This window comes from Acanthopagrus latus, chromosome 4 (genome assembly GCF_904848185.1).
Source record: "Acanthopagrus latus isolate v.2019 chromosome 4, fAcaLat1.1, whole genome shotgun sequence".
NCBI classification, from domain to species: Eukaryota; Metazoa; Chordata; class Actinopteri; order Spariformes; family Sparidae; genus Acanthopagrus; species Acanthopagrus latus.
This window is the reverse complement of record NC_051042.1, coordinates 15,799,430-15,811,577: the sequence shown is the minus strand read 5'-3', so window position 1 is coordinate 15,811,577 and position 12,148 is coordinate 15,799,430. Positions and strand designations below refer to the sequence as shown.

At 38.9% G+C, this 12,148-nt stretch overlaps 2 long non-coding RNA genes across 3 annotated transcripts; one reads left to right on the top strand and one right to left on the bottom strand.

Annotated features, from left to right (window-relative positions):
- Positions 1-740: 740 nt before the first annotated feature.
- LOC119018305 lies at positions 741-4,037 on the bottom strand. Its single transcript, XR_005074709.1, has 3 exons — positions 3,868-4,037; positions 1,072-1,164; positions 741-772 (listed from the first exon to the last, which is right to left on the bottom strand). It is a non-coding gene; the product is annotated as an uncharacterized LOC119018305 (long non-coding RNA).
- Positions 4,038-4,240: 203 nt separating this feature from the next.
- LOC119018218 lies at positions 4,241-11,833 on the top strand. Of its 2 annotated transcripts, none has more exons than XR_005074675.1 (3): positions 4,241-4,458; positions 8,572-8,619; positions 11,669-11,833. It is a non-coding gene; the product is annotated as an uncharacterized LOC119018218 (long non-coding RNA). The 2 variants fall into 2 exon arrangements; XR_005074676.1 differs by lacking the exon at positions 11,669-11,833 and adding an exon at positions 9,788-9,817.
- The last annotated feature ends 315 nt before the right edge of the window (positions 11,834-12,148 follow it).

Here is a 12,148-nt window from a genome sequence, read left to right as displayed (position 1 = left end):
GATTCAGCTGAGAAAATAGCGTCATGTGTTGTTGTCAGTCATTTCGCATGGTGTGATGCCTGATGCCGGGGCTGCCAATAATAGATTTTGAATGGTGAATACAGCAAACAAGGCCATATGACGGACCACCTCAAGGATGTTTAAAGGCTCTTACGGTATCTTCACATATAGATTACACTGTTAGTACCTTGCTCTGAGAGCTGTTTGTGAAATAGAGATGTGTCTCATCTTGAAGGTCTTATTCAGCTATATGTTGTAGTTGATCGTAGGGACCCACACAGGCGTGGTTTTATAAGAAGCCCTAATAGTATGTATACTAGATTTTTTTTTTTTTTTTTTATGAAATAAAGTGCTCTGAATCCTCATTCAGGACTATCTTCAGGTCTGTTTTATCCAATAATTAACCTTGCTTGTAAACTGCATTTTACTCAGTTCTGTGAAAACTTCTCAAACAGCTGACACAGAAAACCAGGTTTGGAGGTAAGCAGCAACATGAATACTATTTTCAGTTCCCTTGACCCCATTTGGTCTGAACATGGCTCTTCTCTGTTTTTCAGAAAAGAGCACTGAATACCCCGTCCATCCATCCATCCATCCATCCATCCATCCATCCATCCATCCATTTTCGGTCTCTCATCCACGTCTGGGTCGCGGTGGCAACAGGCTAAACAAGGTACTTTTCGCAGAAAACCATTTGCTATTTTATCCATAATAGATACTTAAATTTAACTGTTACCTCCGGCCTTTAAGGGGCTGCAGCTGGTGGAAACGTCTGGAAGAGAAATCACAGGTGCAGAGGGATGAAATTTCACTTTCTTCCTTTGCAGGTTTTTTTATTCCATAGCCTGGGACAGCCAGCGAGACTGCTCTGTGGGGACTCACAGGAATGTGTGACTGTAATTGTTTCCTAATGAGTTTCCTCTCCCCACTAATTGAGGATCACATTGTCTATTACGATCTTAGGTTTACACATACGAGCATCAGCAAAATGCAACCACAACTGCTGACTAATTAATTGTGTTCCTCCCATAAAACATCCATAATAAACTCATAAGCAGTGAATTACATAACCTGCTTCTTCAGTTGGTATTCAGTCTGCTGGTTTCCTGCCAGTCTGCAGCAATGCTCCTTCAAACCGCGTTTCTTTATGAGGTGTGTCTATTTCTAGCCATGCAGGCGTAAACAGCCACAATAAAAACAGAAGAAAAAAAAAACCATGAGTCAATTCAAGCAAAATCCAGAGTATTGTCGGGCTGTTAAATATTTAATTCCATCTCATAGTTAACACTTCTGTGGCTCTAAAGAACAAGACACATCTGGTTGATTACTTTTCTTATTGTGGTTCTCAAAGAGAACAAATCAAGACTGGTGCTAATGAGCATCTTGAAATAAAAATTCATCTCACAGCATCCTCTGTTTACTGTATTCCTTTTTTACAGTATGTTAGTTTCCACCAGGAGGCAGGTGTTGTTTTATTGAGTTTCTTGTGCGATCACAGGGGGGTGTAGGTTCTCCAGTATGTTTTACGCCTGTTTGCTCAATTTGCTCGGTGTTAGAAAGACCCCAGATAGCTCCATACAGTGTTTGTTTTAACCCAGACACCAGAATGAATGTTGTACGTTTCTGTAAACTGTTCAAATTTTACATTTCTTTATTTTCAATTCTCAATGTCATGTTGTGGCAATGCTATGATTATGTTCTGGTTAGGTTTTTGGACAAAAAACACCACCACAGGTTTAGGAAAATATCATCTTTTGGCTTTTTGGCCACACAAAATTGTCCAGACATCTTGTTACAAATATCTGGTCATTGGCTGATGCATAACAATCGCTGAATGGATCGGGCAAGATTTCAAACTGCACACTTCCCTCCCTCTGACCCACACCTCAATGATATACAGCAGTAATGGTTACATGCACCACTTTCTTACTCTTTTTCCTCTCTACTTCTTACATTTTGAGCTATTGTTGCAAGATGATGTAAAAAGTCAGGTTGGCAGAGATGATCCAGCTCAAAGATGTAATAATTATTGACAGAAATTCCTGTATTGCCTTTTCAGTCAGTTTAAAAAGTGTTGAAAGTGTGTGTGGTTAGCCAGTCAGGTGACTTAAAGCTGTACATTGTTGTGTCATAATCAAGAACATATCTGTACAATTTACAACGCCTGTAAAGATGAGCAGTATGTCTGATATATAGGCATACTGCCGCTTTGTGGCAGAGGGAATCAATATGCTCCCATTTCAGTTGGCCTGAAGAGAAAAAAGGGGAGTATTTCTTGCTAAGTACAAATGAGAGTTGCATTGAATGTAATAATGCTATAATAGTGACTCCGTAATGAAATCTCTTACCAGAAAAATACACACTGTCAATTAAAAGTGATGAAGCGAAGCAGAGATGTGGGAAAGAGTTTGTGGGTGTGCATTTCTGCCTTTTCCCTGTTGTACTGTGATGCATTCGGTGTAAACGACTGTGTCTCAGAGGGTGTCTGTTTCCATCCCACTCCTTTAAAGATGCTCTGCATAATTGTATTGGTAATTACTGTGTTCTGTAGGTTTAATCAGTGGTATTCCCCTCAGATTGCAGGGTATAGGGACTTAAACACACTAAGTTGGGACATGTTTGTTCATTCTGCCAAGCTGCACACTAACCAACATGTGTCCCTTATAAATAATGCCATCACACTGGGCAAAGAATCATTTTCCAGAGGGGTCTGGACAACAGTTCACAGCTGCTCCTCAATGCAGCAGCTTTATTGTAGCCTGTAGAAACACTTGACTTTGTCAATTTTAAAACTTAGGGTAACCCGACTAACATCAAATCTATTGAAGTGCACAGAAACGTTCCCGCAGCCTGGGCATTTTTAGACAGTGAATTTGACATTATAGCTTTTGATACAATCTCCTTTGTATTTTTTTTCTCTTTGGCAGTATCAAACCAAACCAAATGTCAGATTTGTAGCCAGATACAGAGTTTAAAGTCGGCTTCAACTGACCTGCAGCCTGTTCAACACATTAAACAGGAGATATTGATGCAGGCAGCAATTGCAGGGGCCAGGCAGAAGCCCATCAAATAGGGTGCACTGCCAACAGGTGCAATGAGGACCTTGTCTACTTGTCTACTGAACAAATCTGATCATGATTGGAGCCCTGCAGCCTTGATATGGCTCACTTCCTGTTTGTGTCACTGCAGCCAACTTTGTCACAGTCAAATGATCTGCAATAAATGACACAATTGTTCCTGACAGAACTGTTAAAACTATTCACTCACCCCGATAAGGATCTGATCACTGAGGCCTGTTTGGCTGTCTTGCATTGTGGCTCATCAGATAGTCAACTATTGTGAATAATGCATGCCTCTTCAGTTCAGGAGAGCTCTGGGTCAGTATGTTTTTTGTTTGTTTGTTTGTTTGTTTTTTGTTTTTCTTGAAAAACTTACTGATTATCGACAATAAGACATTGTGATAGTAAGCCCTGAGCACTCTGCTCTATATGTAACATCTCAAGCTCGAGTAAATGTGGGCCATGAATGCTGTACTGTGCTTGGTAAAAATAGTGGATAATTGGTGGATATAATTTACATTTTTTGTCAGTCCCGTTCACCCTAGTACACTCAGCCATTTCCTGTTTTGAGATCAGACGGCAGATATGACACCCAAAGATATTCTCAAGGAGCGGCTCACAATATATGTTGCTCTAGAGACACTTTTCAGGGCAGGAGTTTTAAAACCGATATTCCAGTGTGACAGTGTAAAGCGAGGAAGGGACAGGGTTTCCTCCTCTGGCTAAAACATGGTGCGAGTTCAGTCGGTGCCTTTAATTCTGTTGAAATGTTGGTGCCCAGGATCTACATGAGTGAGTGTAAACATACCACATGACTCATTAAGCAGTTGTAGTTTACCAAGGTTTCTCACACAGATTCATATACACATGGAACAGAAGCAAAATCTGGAGGATATAAAGCTATTTTGTTAGCGGTTACAGGCAGGAGAACAGCAGGTGCCAATTTGGTAGTGCTGCAACTAATTATTGTTTTCTCAATCAATTGTTTTGTCTGTAAAAATGGAAGAAAAGAGTGAGAAGTTCTCATTTTAATATCCCAGAACCCATTGCGATGTCTTCAGAGCTCTCGTTTTGTCATTCCAGAACCCAAGGATAGTTAGTCTTTGATGTAAATCATCACATTTCAGAAGCTGAAACCAGTGAATGTTTTTTGAAGTTTGGCATTTTTGATTCATCCAAGATTAATGCAGTTGCAGAATCATTTCACATCATTTCACATTTCATCCAAATTTGGCAATGTTTTGACCGATGACGTGTATGTTGAGATTTCAGTCAGAAGGAGCAGACTCGTCACGACCGACACATCACTTCCTCACTGGGATATAAGACGGGTGTATCCCAAGAAGTTGGCTTGCGGTGTCCAGCCACTGACTGTGCAAATTCTGAACGGAGCTTTGCGGTATCCAAATTAATTTGTGGTTTCTATCTCTAGTTTCAAGTCTTCTTACAGCATAATATACTGTTTGTAAATTATTTTATAGTTAAACAGAGGATAAAGTAGGGTATGCTTTCAAGCATGAAAAACAAAACAAAACAAAAAACAAGATGGCAACAGCAGTAATGCCAAACACAAGGCCTCAAAACAGTTGTCCACAAACCAATGGACTAGACTGGGTGCCCTTCAAAGAGGCCATTATAATCTTAATCTGAAAAAAAAGTTCTGTTTTGTGCATATGGGTCAAGTTGATTCACCTCTACGGTCATTTTTTGAAGCAGTTTTCTGTATTGGATTGCATCTTAATGAACTTCCAGAGGTTGCTTAGGTAATCAGGTCTTTAATGCCTCCTGGAAGAATTTCTCTCTGAATTTTATGTGTTTTTTGCACTATCCAATCACAATGTAATCACCTCAGACATGTTAATGACAGTTGCTATCCAGAATAAAGAGGTCAGAGAGAAAACCCTGATTGCCGACAGTAGCAGGGAGCTAAACATCCCCCTGGTTCCTCCTCTCATCCGCTTTAAGGCTGCAGCTATGTATCAGTTGTGTCCAAGGGTTTGGTTGTGTTTATTAGTTTTGGTCAGATAAAGCAGGAAATTCTGAGATTAATTATGAGAATATTTTTTGTACACTCTGTTGGTTTAGTTTAGATTTTATTGTGGTGATTTTAACAATAGACAGAAAATGCACTCTCTCAGCACTGTAACCCAGCGCAATGGATCATACCACTGAGTCTCGGTATTATCAGAATTACACTGAAGAGCCCAAGGGTCAGTACATTGTTTGTTGCTCATGGTCCATGTACAGTTTTATGTGTCTGACATCACTCACCCTATTTATGAAACTTTGGGGAAAACACTGTTCACTGCCTGGTGTTTGTGCTGTTTGTATTAAGCTACTGTTAATGCCTCGTTCTGGAACATGTAGGGATGGAAAATTGGACGACACAATGCACATGTTTTACTATTAAAAAGCCAAGTTGTTCTCATGAATTCCCATTAAAACATGTGTACAACTGGGGAGACCAAATGCTGTAATTAAAAACATATTATTGTACTAAGGTTGGTAATAGGATAATAGCCCCTCCATTGTTTGTGTTTATGTGCAGATCAGCACAAATCCCCTTATAAATAAACTGCTTTTCCAACAAATCACACCCCTGTGCCCCCTCTGTGATTTTCCATGTGTAGAAGGCTTAACTCCGTGACTTTGTGTCTGTGGTGCTTTGGATATTTCTGCCACAAATTAAATCTGAATTGTTCCATAAGGGGTCAAACATCTTGCGAGAATAAACATGACACACCATGAAATTAGACTGTTGTTGGGAAAGGCAGAGGTATACTTAGATACAAATTTCTTATTACAGAAGTGTTTGCACTCAGATCCATGTTGTGGCTCACTGGTCTGCTGCAATATTGAGCAGACAAACATCCCCCCTTCTCATCTCCCTGGTAAACAACAGGTCTAAGACTGCAGTGATACCCAGCCTTACAGTGGTAGATTTTGGTTTATTTGTGGCGACTAGATCAAAAGTGAAAATCAGAGTACGATTTTTAGAATATTTTCTTTGACCGTTTTGGATCAAATAATCACCATGATCAAAACGATGACAAGCATGTTTGAATTAAAAACCATCACAACACTTTTAAGAGTACGATTTCCTCTTTGGGTCAGAAATAAACAAGTTCCATCCAATTACACTCCTAAAAGTAAAATTAAAAACTCTTAGATGGTTTGAATACATTTTTGAGGAAACATAACTGTTACAATGATGATGACCCTAATCAAGGGGTTTCAGGTGCCTAAACAAAACCGTAATGAAATTTGAGGGGAATTATGACATTCCTGAACCTAGTCCATTTATAAAAATGTTTTGGTGTGTAAATGAGTCATACTTAGCAAAAGATTTGGAATGAATCCATTAGATTGCCTCAGCTGGCAGCTGCGACACAGTCACCATGATATAAAATTAGCAGATAACATTTTGCAAACCACAGAAATGCCCAGGTTTGCATGTGTCATAGGCTACATGTATTTAACTAACCATATTGACAAAGTACAAGACATATTACATTCACAGAACATGTTTAATAACAGATCTGAAACTGAGCAAGTTAAATCATTTGCACATCAAACCATGCAAATAAAGGGCCTGGGTTTAAAAAATACTGGAATTACCATTTAACCACACTCAGAGCAGATATTAGGAAAATTATTTTGCAGATGACTTCATCATGTCACACAACTCTTCCATGTACGGAAGCTGAGAACGGCTATACATATATACAGTCGTGGTCAGAAGTTTACATACAGTGCATGTTCCTACACTAAATCTCAAGCTAAATTCAAGTTACATAATTGAATCATGAATAAACTAGCATCCAGGAAGCCCCAGGATTAATGCTTTCGTGAAATAAAAAGAAAAGGCAAAAATTCCTAATAATTTGAAATTTATTGATATTTCTTTGCAGAACACTGCTTTTTTACTGGGTCATAAGTTTACATACACCTTTGTCTTCAGGGCTTAGTACTTGGTAGCATTTCCATGAACTTTTATAACATCAGCAAGTCGCTTCGGATAGCCATCAATGAGCTTCTCACAGTAATCCTTTGGAATTTTTGACCACTCTTCCTGGCAGATTTGGTACAACTCGGTCATATCTGTCGGTCTTCTCTTACGGACTCGTTTCTTCAGTTCACGCCACATATTCTCGATCGGATTGAGGTCAGGGCTTTGTGAAGGCCACTCCAGTACTTTCACCTTGTTCTGCTGAAACCATTTTGAAACTAATTTTGCTGTATGTTTTGGATCATTGTCCTGTTGAAAGATCCAATTTTGACCAAGCTGCAGAGATCTGGCTGACTTTTTGAGGTTTCCTTGCAATATTTCCAAGTATTGCTCTTTTCTCATGATTCCATTGATCTTCTGGAGTTCCCCAGTTCCTGACGCTGCAAAGCAACCCTACAACATGAGACTTCCTCCACCTTGCTTGACCGTCGGGATGGTATTGTTGGGGTTAAAGGCTTCACTCTTTCGCCGGAAAACGTATTGCTGGTCATTATGCCCAAACAGTTCAATTTTCGTCTCGTCCGACCACATGACACTCTTCCAGAAGGCTTTATCCTTATGCTGGTATTCTTTTGCAAACTTCAGCTGAGCTTTTCTGTGTCTCTCTTTGAGTAATGGCTTCTTTCTGGCCCGGTACCCTCTTAGCCCATGTCGATGGAGAACTCTCTTGACCGTGGACACTGAGACATTTGTTCCTGAGGCAGCCAATTCATTGCAGATGGCTTTCTTGGTGGTCCTGGGGTTAATTTTCACCTTTCTGACCAAAAGCTTTTCATCTCTAGATGTTAATTTCCGTTTCCTTCCAGACCGTGGCATTACAGCTATTCTCCCAAGGTGCTTATATTTGTGGACAATTGTCTGAACAGATGCCCTTGGTACATCAAGCTGCCTTGAAATGGTCCCAAGAGACGAGCCTGACTTATGCAAGGCAACAATTCGCTCCCTGATGTCAAGGCTGTATTCTTTTGACTTTCCCATTGCAAGTCTCGAGTCGAAATGCAGTGTGTGTAAAGTCAACCTGCTTTTATACCCCATAATTTCTACTTTCTAATTTCTAATTTCGACTTTTACACAACATGAATGAACACCAGACTAAAGGGATGATTCCATGAATGATTGCACAACCTGATGTCAACTAATTTACTGTTAAATAGGCCAGACAAGTGGGTGTATGTAAACTTATGAACCACAAGAATCTGAGGTCATTTGGGGAAATCAACTAAATATCTATCTGAGGTCAAAAATTCAGATCTGCCCCATTGGCAGAATAATGAAGACACTATTATTGAATAACCACATATATGTCTTCATTCAAATTGGGTGGCAAATTGGGTTAAAGCTGTCTGGAATAGTTTTTGCTTTGGTGTATGTAAACTTCTGACCATGACTGTGTATTGCTCATGATAACAAAACAATTTATTTTGTTTTCTCCATTTAACAAAGATTGTGTTCTCGTGATAACAAATTAATTAATGATGTGTTCGTCTTGATTTCAACCTACAGGAGCTGCCACGAACGGCTTCCATAGCCGGCTACAGCTGTAGCCTACCGGTAAGTTACACTTTACGTTTGTTTACTTGACTGGGTTTGTTTAGGGGCTAGCAGTGAGCAGATGAGAGGCAGACAAACTCCCATCTATCCAGCTGCTTCAGCTAAGGTAACGTAAATGTAGGCTAACGTTAACTTAGCAATGTAATGTGAAACGTAATTAAACGTTTATCAATTCATTTAATATTACAGAATACAGCATTAATTAATTTGTTATCACAAGAAAACAATCTTTGTTATATCGGGATAACCAGATAATAAGTCGTTATCATGAGATAACAGTGCATAAAAAAAGAAAAAAACAATGACCGTTCTCGGCTTCCGGATCTATGGTATATTTTATCCACAGGCTATCTTGCCTTCATCAGGGTGGTGTTTGTTTAATCAGTCATGTGACTTATAGATTACTATAGATACCAAATGTACATAACCTCATAATCATCCGTTATTTTTTTTTAATTAACAAAGCATCAAATTCACTAAATTGAATAAAGAAATTCAAAAAAGAAATGACCAGAAGAAAACATGTATTATTAGAACCTGCCCAAAAACACATTATTTTAACCCATTAGTTCACAAGTACCTGGAAAAACCTCAACATCATCCTGATAAAGGCAAAATTGCTACAAATATTGGACTTTCCAGATGTCTCCATTCAAATATTTGTCCTGATTTTATTGAAAAGAAATTGTGCGTTTCTTTCACTACATGTATGCTGTAGAAAATAGACACACTGTTGGGAGAATATCTTTATTTCATATCGTACAATCCTATGGAAATTCTTAATGTTACCCAAGAAAAACAGCATCAGTCTCTTACATATTGACTGTTCATGTAGTAGGTAGTAGTTAGTGTTATTTGTGGGCAGTTTTTGTGGTAGTTCTACATAACCAACATCACCGCCCCGGCTCTTTCTGGTTGTGTTTGGAGAACACTCTTGGATGTGGCTTTCACAGCAGCAGAGGGAAGGCATGAGGAGTTTGTGAGGTGCCTTGGAAACTGCCCAAACAGCTTGTGTATGCCAGATCACTGTTTCCAATACATAGGCCTTACCTGGGCAGTGTGCCCAAGCAAACTTGCCGACCAGGAGGAGTCTTTTTAAATCAGATTTGCATCACATAATACCTGTGGTACATTTACTCAAATACTGTACACTCCTGTGTATTTTCAGCTGCAACATACATCAAAATGAGTCCCTGCAATTTTGGTACCATCAGTAATTTGATGCTAATACTGTTTTACTTTTGCTGAACATTTTAAATTCATTATCTTTACTTCTAACATTAGTATTTCTAGACTGTGGTATTGCCACTTTTATTTAGGTAAACATCTGAGATCTTTGTCTACCCATGCGAACTTCCTGAGTAACATGATAGCAATGCAAACGGTGCATATTGTCCCAGTACACCACTGGACCCCAATCATTTAGCCGAGGCCAAGTAATTACTTCATAATTCATGAGAGACCATGATATATCAACGTCTCATCTATTAAATAATAATTAAATATTTGTGGACTACATCTCTATATCAGTCATTTAATTCTGAGTTCCTTTCATGACTGGGAGGCATGCCATCATAACGTAAATACTGTATGAAATAGCACATGTCAGATCAAGCATCTGTGGCGCAGACATGTAGACAGAATTTACCGCACATGCAGACAGCATCCTCTAAAAGCAGTAATCAATGCTTGTGTGCAGCATTTTCAAATCACACCATGAGATTTGTCGTGGGTCCGAATTTATAGTGAGCTTAATCAAATGTGCATCTGCATAAACAAACAGCATTATGTGCTGAGGCTGATGCTTTGCTCTAATGTGATATTAAACGTGCAGTTCAATGTGTTAGAAAGGGGGTTTAAGATGTCTGTGGATTTTATTTTTTATCTTAGTCACTACAAATAATATGAGCTATGGTAAACATATTTCAGCAGACAATAATAATGTATGAACTATTCTATGTCATTAATTATACAGTACAGCACAATTGTATGTTATTTATATTACAGGGGACAGTAGTGAGTGTGGAAAAATGGAGTTTAGAGTCTGATGACCAACTTAATCACCAGAATAAATGTTGGCATGTTTACAAACCACGGATATGTTGAAACTTTACATTTCTTTATGTTACATCTTTGTTTTGACAACACTGTGCTTATAGTCTGGTTAGGTTAAAGCATGAAATCGTCTTATTTAGGGTTAGGAAAATATGATATTTTGGCTTAAAACACCTTGTGTTCACCTCAATCCCAACGCGCTTTCTAGTCAAAAATGTTTTTGCTTTTTTTTTTTTGCTGTGGCAATCCTGACCTGAAAATGTCTGTGGTGTCCTGAATGTTGCTATTAAAAATATGGGTCAGATTTTTTTTTTTTAAAAAGCCAAAAAATATATACATATATATATGGGGGTCAGCATATCACAAGAGTAACCAACAACTACTGCTCTTTGCTAACAATCCTTACCTTTAGCTAGCTAGCATTTTGTTTTGTTTATCTAACACACTAACAGTTGGCATATATTTGCCTGCTGAAACCACAGGAGCAATCAGACTTTTCCTGTTTCGAATTGTGGCCAATGGCACAGCAGCCATCCCACGTGTAACTCCACAACCATCCCCTTCAGCTTTGGATATCAAAGTCAGGTCATAAAGGACACTTTTTGTAGAAATATCAATATGGAACATTGCCAGGGACAAGTACAAATGTGAATGACTGAGTGGTTTGCAGAAACGCTAACTGCCAATATTTCATCCTAGTGACTGGGCTGTGATAAGAACCCAGACTAAGTTACAGCCCGCAGTATGTGACGAGAGAATGTGGCAGTGCCAGTTTGATGTCCTGATTCAGATTTGGGGGATTTGGTACAAACTCTTAAAATAACTTGGAATTATTTACACAGATTTTTGATCTCTCATTTTTAAATGCGTTCACTGAAAAGCATCAGAGAAAGACCTGACCATCATCTGTGTGTGTCCACTTTCACTGTGCCCATTTGATCATGCCTACAGAGTTGCAGCATAGACAATTAACATTCTGTTTGCTGGATCACAGGATTTACCATGAAAAAAGTCTGCAACTATAAAAGAAGACATGCTGAAGCCCAATTATTGGCTGAGGGAAATGGGCAAAAGAACATCGCTTGCGCCTGGCTACGTGAAGAGTGGGCAGGCCCAGTTCTGGCGGCCCTCCAGTCACCACTCAGACAACAAAAGTCCCCTTGTACTTTAAACACACACATTAAAATTTTCCAACCTTATTCTGTGGAAGGATGCTGCCAAATTACAGCAAGTGTTTTCAGTAATTTACCAAAAGAATTAACAACTGTTCCTCCTTTTTCGTTATATGCATTTGTTGTTCACAAATATTTTCACAAGTTAGCAAAATGGGTTTCACACATTTAGAAAAATACTTGTTATATTCTTGTTGTAATAAAACAGCAGAGCACGACACAGCAAAGTTTGCAGACTGGGGTAAAAACTTGAAGAACACGATGTGCACACGCTCACCGTATCATATCTGAACATCTCTGTC